Here is an 8,662-nt window from a genome sequence, read left to right as displayed (position 1 = left end):
GGGTCTCTCTTGCAGATGACAAGGCCCCAAGCACTTGGACATTCTTCTGCTACATTCCCAAGAGACACAGAAAGGTAGCTATCATGAAAGAATGAGAAGGCAGGAAATCCCCCAGTAGAAGTGTCTCATAACTTGGCCCATTCACTAAATTAGTGAGTATCAAATTTGGTTATTTTCACAAAATTGTCTTGGTTAAAGACTACCACAGTCCACTGTGCAGGATGTCATCAGCTGGATTCATCTATGTACCAGGCTTCCACAAAAATTGGCGGAGTCCCGTTCTGGAATGGGCTAGGGATGGTTCCATGGAACACAAGGTCTCAGGAAGCATAAGGTGGGTTACTTAGACCGAAGAATTCCTTGAAATTCAGTTGTCAACGGGCTGTGTTTAAAACTCCCTGTTGGAGAGGCACTAGGATGGTGGAATAAGGAGGGTGCTTATTGCTCTAGTTGAGGGAAAGAGTTTAAAAAAAGTGGAGAGAGTGCAGTCTAAGGGAAAAGTAAGAGGAAACTCCATGCAAAGTAGAGGGACACTGTAGACCTACATATGGGTCTTAGGAGTTCCTGAAGGCGTGGAAAGGGAGAATGGATTAGAAGACCTTTTTAGTGAAATAATTACAGAACAATTCCCTAATTTGGAGAAAGTAAGAGACTTCCAAGTACGAGAAGCACATAGAACTCCTGATAGGCATGACCAGAAAAGATCATCACCAGAACACATTGTAGTCAAACTCTGCACAGTAAAACAAAAGAAAAGATTCTAAAATGTGCACAAGAGAAATGCCAGATTACTTTTAGAGGATTTCCAATTTGACTTACAGCTGACTTCTCATCAGAAACCTTCCAGGCTAGAAGAAAATGCTAAGATGTATTCCAAGTCTAAAGAGAACAAAAACCATGAAGCCAGAATACTGTACCTTGTAAAGGAAGGAAAAATAAAGACCTTCCATAACAATCAGAAATTGAAAGAATTTGTCAGCACTCTTCCAGCCTTACAAAACATGCGTAAGGATGTGCTACACACAGAAACACAGTATGTATTGAGTTGATTTTTTATTATTTTCCAATTTTTAACGTCTGCTCTAATTAAACTATCATAATCTGATATCTCTGTTAATACACAAATGTCAAAATGATCAGTTAAATCAATACATTTATAGAGTTAACTAGTTATATGTATATAATTGGATTTATTTATGTGTATAATGGAAAGAAAAAATAAAATTACTATATTTACCATTTATATTATTTTCATTACATATTTTAGTAACATACAAATAGAATCTATTTGTCCCACAAGATTTCAGAGAACATATGAAGTTATCTGCTTACATAATATTCAATTTTCAGATCATGTAATTTTTCTTAAGAGAAAAAGTAATACAGTAACCAAAATCAAATTATCACTGCTTTCTGTTCAACTTGTCAGATGAGAGCTCTATATAGAAGACAACTGTTCCTCAAATAAAATATTTCCCAAAAGTGCTTTAAATTAGAGAAGTTGAATGTCCTATTTCCTCTCCACCCACCCCCATGGTTTTGTTTTCTTCATCACTACATTTTTGCTGCATTTCATTAGGGAGATGATTAAAAGTATTGGAGAATCTCCACTGTTTATCTGTTTCCTAGAAATATTGTCTTGTTTCCCATTGTTTCTTTTTTTTTTTTTTTTTTTTTTTTTTTGGACGGGCAGAGTGACAGTGAGAGAGAGACAGAGAGAAAGGTCTTCCTTTTACCATTGGTTCACCCTGCAATGGCCGCTGTTGCGGCCTGCACATTGCACTGATCCGAAGCCAGGAGCCAAGTGCTTCTCCTGGTCTCCCATGAGGGTGCAGGGCCCAAGCACTTGGGCCATCCTCCACTGCACTCCAGGGCCACAGCAGAGAGCTGGACTGGAAGAGGAGTGGCCAGGACAGAATCCAGCACCCTGACCGGGACTAGAACCTGGTGTGTTGGCACCGCAGGCGGAGGATTAGCCTAGTGAGCCCTGGTGCTGGCCCTCCCATTGTTTCTTTAAATATTTTTTGTATCTTTTATTTCCTTTTCTATGATGTTATCTCCACCTAAATACCTGATGTATGCCCAAGATTCTTGACACTAGGAGACAAAAGAAGCAAAAGTAAGTATTATTTTCAAACCAGGAGAATATTTTACTCGGAAACATAATTAGCCTTTCTAAACAAAAGGCCAATATTTTCCTTGGTAAACTTTATTTGTAGGCTTGGGCAGAATGCTTTATTTCCATACCAAATGCCAATGAATTATAGTAACTAATATACAGAGTACAAAAAATGTAATGTTGAAAGGAGCGGCCAAGAGCCGCCATAAAAATGGCCTTAATAAAACAGTCCTGGGAAATGGGGAGTAAACTAAGTTCACAGAGAAAGCAGATAGCTACTACCCAGAGATAAGGGCGACAGAACATCCTGGTACGCACATAAGCCCCCTCCCCTGTGCTTGTTCAAGCTTAACAAAAAAACCGCGAGGCACATAGGGCACGTAGCCACCCCTTTCTGCTCTTCAATGACCCCCTCCCCTTGTCCAAGCTTAGACATGTAGGGCACGTAGCCCCCCGTTTCTCCTCCTCCTCGACGACCTCCTCCCCTTGTAGTTGCCCAATAAACTTATGCCACCCTATTTTGTGGTTTTGCCCCTTAAAAGCTGTGTGAGATAGCTGCTCGGGGCTCCTCTCTCTTGCTCGCTGCTTGCGGCAGTAGAGAGCCCATTTGCGCAAATGAAATAAAATTGCCTCCTGTTCTTTTGCATCATCTGGTCTGGAGTCTGTGTTTCTGGGGTCATCACAAAAGGACACCGCTTTTGGGGTCCTACAATGTATATGAGCAAAACTGATATTTTGAGATTTGATTCAAGTTTATAGTTCTTGTCTACACTCTTGAAGATCAATGGTTTTTCTACATACTACTTTTGAATTCTCTATTTAGTGGAGGATTAAGCTTGTGGCTATAAAGTAAATAGAAAGTAAGCCTTTGTAAAACGTGAAAAAAAGAATAAGAAAAGAAGGAGGAGGGAGGATGGGAGAAAGGGAGGGTGAAGTGCAAAGTATCATTATGTTCTTAAAACTGTATATATGAAATACATGAATTTGTTCTCTTTATATAAAAAAGAAAAAAATTAAAGGCAAAACTATGGAGACGGTAAAAGTATAAATGCTTGCCAGGGGTTCAGGGAGATGAAAGAAATGATGAACAGGTGGAACACAGAACATTTTCAGGGAGTAAAACTATTCATCTGAAGAGTGTAATAGTGTAGCAGTTATATCACAGAGAGAAGTGTATGTGGAGCACGGGCAGGAGGAAGGGTTGGGAGGGAAGTATCACCATGTTCCTAACCCTGTATATATAATATACATGAAATATGTATACTTTAAATAAATTTTAAAAAAAGGAAGTGTATGTCACATAGAGTGATGACAAAGTAGTGACTTTGGTAATAATGTATCAAAATTGGTTCATCAGTTCAAACCAATTTACTATATCAGTTGAAGGTGTTAGTAATAGGGAAACTCTGGGAAGGAAAGATTATATGGAAATTAACTTTCTATAAACCTAACACTGCCCTAAAAGTCAATAAAAAGGTGATACGTTAGTCTTTATTATGATTATCATCATATACATAAAAATGTAATTATCATTATCATAAATTACAGTATGAAAATTTTATTTAAACTGCAGAAATATTTATTTAATTAGATTTGCTTGCACTCAATAGAAACTAAAATAAAATAATTGTATGTTCATTCTACCTAATTATAGTTTGTAACTACATATTTTGATTTTCATTATGTTTCATCTGTTACTTTAGTTAGGTTGATTATATTTATGACTTACAAAATTGAATATTATACCATCAAATATTTGTATTTTAGGGAGGAAAACCAAGGTAAAGATGCAACATTACTTATAAAAATTAAACCTATTGCACAATGGTGGGAAAACAATTTTTGCCATTTAATATTATCAGAACATGGATTCCAAATGATTAAATAACTGTAAATCACTTTACCATCAGAAGTATAAGTTGTTTTAATTGAATATAGCTGGAAAATTGAAATAGGGAATGATCATGGATAAATTACTGGCATTTGATTTCATCAGGTTTATGAAAAAGAAATAAAATTTGTCATTCTCACTTGGACCATATCTAAAAAAAATCCTTTTCTATTAAGCTGGTTGAGAAAATATAGCAGGTAAACACCTAAAAATGGAAATGTTAAAGATATTTCTCTTTGTATTGAGAAAAGTAATCCAATATAGAGTTACTAAGTGCCTGTCATTCTCTTGTTTCTGTTTACAAACTAGAACAATAGTTTATGAAAATGTGAAGTGTCATATTCAGAAATATTGAGTCTAATCTGCAAATATGTGCAGTATTGTGGAAGCAGCACCATGCTTACTTAATGAAAACTTTCGAGAGCTCACTATAATATCAATAAACTATTCGCGGCCGGCGCCGCAGCTCACTAGGCTAATCCTCCGCCTTGCGGCGCCGGCACACCGGGTTCTAGTCCCGGTCGCGGCGCCGGATTCTGTCCTGGTTGCCCCTCTTCCAGGCCAGCTCTCTGCTGTGGCCAGGGAGTGCAGTGGAGGATGGCCCAAGTGCTTGGGCCCTGCACCCCATGGGAGACCAGGAGAAGCACCTGGCTCCTGCCATCGGATCAGCGCGGTGTGCCGGCCACAGCGTACCGGCCGCAGCGGCCATTGGAGGGTGACCCAATGGCAAAGGAAGACCTTTCTCTCTGTCTCTCTCTCTCACTGTCCACTCTGCCTGTCAAATACATAAATAAATAAACTATTTGCTATATTCTATAATGCACAGAAACTTTTAGACTCTATGGCATAGCTTCTCCTTTGGGATATTTCCAGGAAACTATTCCCATGGATCCCTTTTGCATTTCTGGGTGTCTATTCCTCAACTTCAGGGGGATGGCCGCATGTCACTGTATGAGGAACTGTTCGAGCCACTAGAGCTATTTCATTTGCATGTACACAGATCCCCAAGTGCAAGAGAATTTACATTTACTTTACTTATTACATTCAGTGATTTTCAGAGTAGGGCTATGTAACCCATTTCACTTGCTTCTAGGATTCATATTCCCTGAGGTGAATTTTCACTCTGGAGCTCATTTTTGACATAGATTTTCTTAGAAATGAACTCCTTGTTTTGTTCTCCATTGTTTATTATCCTACTTTCGCATAGTCTTTCACTGTATTGTAGGAGTATTTTCTTAATAACCTATTTGTGCATGAATCTTTATTTTAGGGTGTCTTTCTATGGAACTTGATCTACACATGCCCAGGTGCCATCCCAGACCATACTTAAGATTCAAACTCAGAGATATAAGTGGAAACTACAGGATCCTCCTGTATACGTTTATATACATATATATATGTATCTTCCTGTATAAGTATATATCCATATATATGTACACACATATATATGCAATAAATCAATAATTTATAAAACATATATATATATACAAAATCATGTATTTTAGAAGACTGAATAAATACCTACTTCTTTTCACAGTAATAATAATAGTAAATAAAATATAGTATTCAGCTCAAGAAACAAATTATCAAAGTCGGTTAATATACTGTTTTATATAATCATGACTTGGCATAGGATTTGGAGCCAGAAAGGTTAATTTCAAACAAGGTCTCCACTGTTTACTAGATATATTATTACAGTCACATATTATTTTCTCCCAACTTTGTTAAAATAGTGATATTATAGTGCCAATATATAGATCCTTGAAGATGACCCCAAGATCATCTTCCCTTAGTGGAACAATGGCTCTGTCTAACTGGACTTGTCCCCATCTGGAAATTCATTCTGCACCCAAATAAAACTAATTTTGCTTTTTCTTTAACTTCATTTTAAAACATTTCATGTGCAACACTGATTAAAGTTTATCAATGATTAACTATCATAGAACTGGTAGTTCACTTAGGAGTCTCTAGGTCATGATTCTTTTCTTTAAATGGGTAAAGTAAATCTGCCAACTATAGAAGTTTTCTTACAATCACATTGTTACTAAAAGTATTAGAACTTTGAATCAGAGTTCCCATTTCAATATCTACCTCTTTCATTCATTCATTAAATATCTACTGCATGCCCAGTATTATCAAAACTACATTTTATTTGTATAGAAAGAGAGTGAAAAGCAAATAATTAGAATAGATGGTATTTCAGAAAATTATTGCAAAATAAATGCAGGAAACATGCTAAAAAGAATCAAAAATGGAATTTTAGGTAGCTTAAACTTGAAAATATATCAAAGAGGAAATAAAATTTGAGGCAAGAACAAACAAATGAAGGACAGCAACCTACGTAACTATCAGGCCATGAGCACTTTTGGCAGATGGGACAGTGAGTGCAACAACTCTGGAGAATTACGCATTTGGGATATTCAAGAGACAGTAAACAAGCCAGGAAAGCCAAAGCATCAAGAGTTAAAGAAAATGCAGTAAGATATTAGGTCAGGGCCAATGGAGAACTACCACTGTATGTTTTATAAATCACTGTAGGTAAGACAGACAGAAAATTTCCTCAGTTGAATTAAACTATGGACAAGCTTTACCTGATTTTACATCCTTGAATTATATCTCCTTACATCATTTACTTTAGAAAACTAGAAATTCTCTCCGGATCCTTAGAGATGTGAGCCCTTTTTACAGTCACCTTTTTTTTTTTTTTTTTCTGCTTTAACCCAGGAATATATTTTTCAAGGACCCGGGAGCACTTCTTTTGAAATGTAATCAACAGGGAAGAGGACACACTTACGACCCCATTTCTTTGGGGTGGTAAGGGTCCAACTTTGGTGAGTACTCTTTTCCAAGTTGCAAACTAACTTTCTGTCAAAAAGAAATGAGAACTTTATTATTCCTTTAAATGAAGCCAATTAGCAAATACAGGTGGCTTAACATCCTCAATCCCTTTTCTACTAGCTCACCATAATACTTAACATCTTTCTTGCTCTTTATTTCAAGGGAGGGAGTTTAGTTCTCTTCTATTGCAATAACCTTGAGTACAGTCTTTTTGCCTATGTAACCTTGGTACAGCTTTGCTTTGAGAATTACAAGTGCTTTTCTTTTATCAAGTGAAATGGGAACACATTTAAGGGTTTTCAACAAATTCGTGACATGATGTATTTTCTGGTTAATATATTTAACAAAATACTGATCTCTGCAGAAAATACATGGAAAGAATTCAATAGCATCAATAGTTAGGAAAACTGGGGAGTTATTGCAATAAGCCAGTAGGAGATAGCAGTACTAGCACAAAGGAGGCAAAAAATAATAATGATCAGATCTGAATATACTCAGAAATTATAGCCAAATAGGTTTATTGATACATTGTATATGTTGTGTAGTGAAGAGGAGAGAGAGAGAGAGAAAGGGAGAGACGGAAAGGAAAAAGAAAAAGGGGAAGGGGAGGACGAAGAAGAGGAAGAGGAAGAGAAGTACTAGTAGTAGTCAGGGAAGATGCTAAGATTTGTTTTTGAGCTTTCTTTTATTAATATGGAAAAATTTTAGGAATACAGCATATATAGTAGGAGGTCATTGCTGCAGACTTTTTTTTAACTTTTATTTAATGAATATAAATTTCCAAAGTACAGCTTATGGATTGCAATGGCTTCCCCCCCATAACGTCCCTCCCACCCGCAACCCTCCCCTTTCCCATTCCCTCTCCCCTTCCATTCACATGAGGATTCATTTTCAATTCTCTTTATATACAGAAGATCAGTTTAGCATACATTAAGTAAAGATTTCAACAGTTTGCTCCCACACAGAAATATAAAGTGAAAAATAATAGATGATTTTTTAAATGATGATGAAATCAGATCAGACCTATTGTCATGTTTAATCCCAGCGAGAGTCAAGTTGGGAATTGCTAATTTCTTCTTTTTTTTTTTAACAGAAGATCAGTTTAGTATACATTAAGTAAAGATTTCAACAGTTTGCACCCCCATAGAAACACAAAGTGAAATATACTGTTTGAGTACTCATTATAGCATTAAGCCTCAATGTACAGCACATATTTTTTAAAAATTTACTTATTTATTTGACAGTCATGGTTACAGAGAAAGAGGGAGATGGGAGAAGGGTGTGAGGAAAGAGTTCTTCCATCGGCTGGCTCACTCCCTTGATGGCAGAAATGGCCAAGGCTGAGCCAGTCCACAGCCAGGAGTCGGGAGCTTAATCTAGGTCTCCCATTAGGGGGGCAAGGGCACAAACACTTGGGTCATTTTTTGCTGATTTTCCCAGGTCATAAACAGGGAGATGAATTAATATTGGAGCATTTGCGATATGAACCAGCACCCATTGGGATGCCAGCGTCAAAGGTTGTAGCTTTAGGTATTATGCCATAACATCAGGCCCATTGCTATACAAGTTGAATTTGGATATCTGTGAGACAGTGAATAGCCATGTAATTTATCAATTTGAATTTAATAAAGAGGTATGTTTGGCATAATAAATATGGCATATCTTAGCATGTAGAGGTCATGCTGATAGAATATTGCAGATAGAATATTGAATGAAATCACAAAGTAAGGAAATATAGGTACAAAAAAAAAATGACCAAAGATTGATTTTGGACATCTAACAAAGAATTAAAGAACTAGCAAACTGTGAAGTGC

The sequence above is a fragment of the Oryctolagus cuniculus genome, chromosome 2, assembly GCF_051225735.1.
Source record: "Oryctolagus cuniculus isolate XC-2025 breed Fujian yellow rabbit chromosome 2, ASM5122573v1, whole genome shotgun sequence".
Classification (NCBI taxonomy): domain Eukaryota; kingdom Metazoa; phylum Chordata; class Mammalia; order Lagomorpha; family Leporidae; genus Oryctolagus; species Oryctolagus cuniculus.
The sequence above is the reverse complement of the archived record's forward strand: the minus strand, read 5'-3'. Positions refer to the sequence as shown.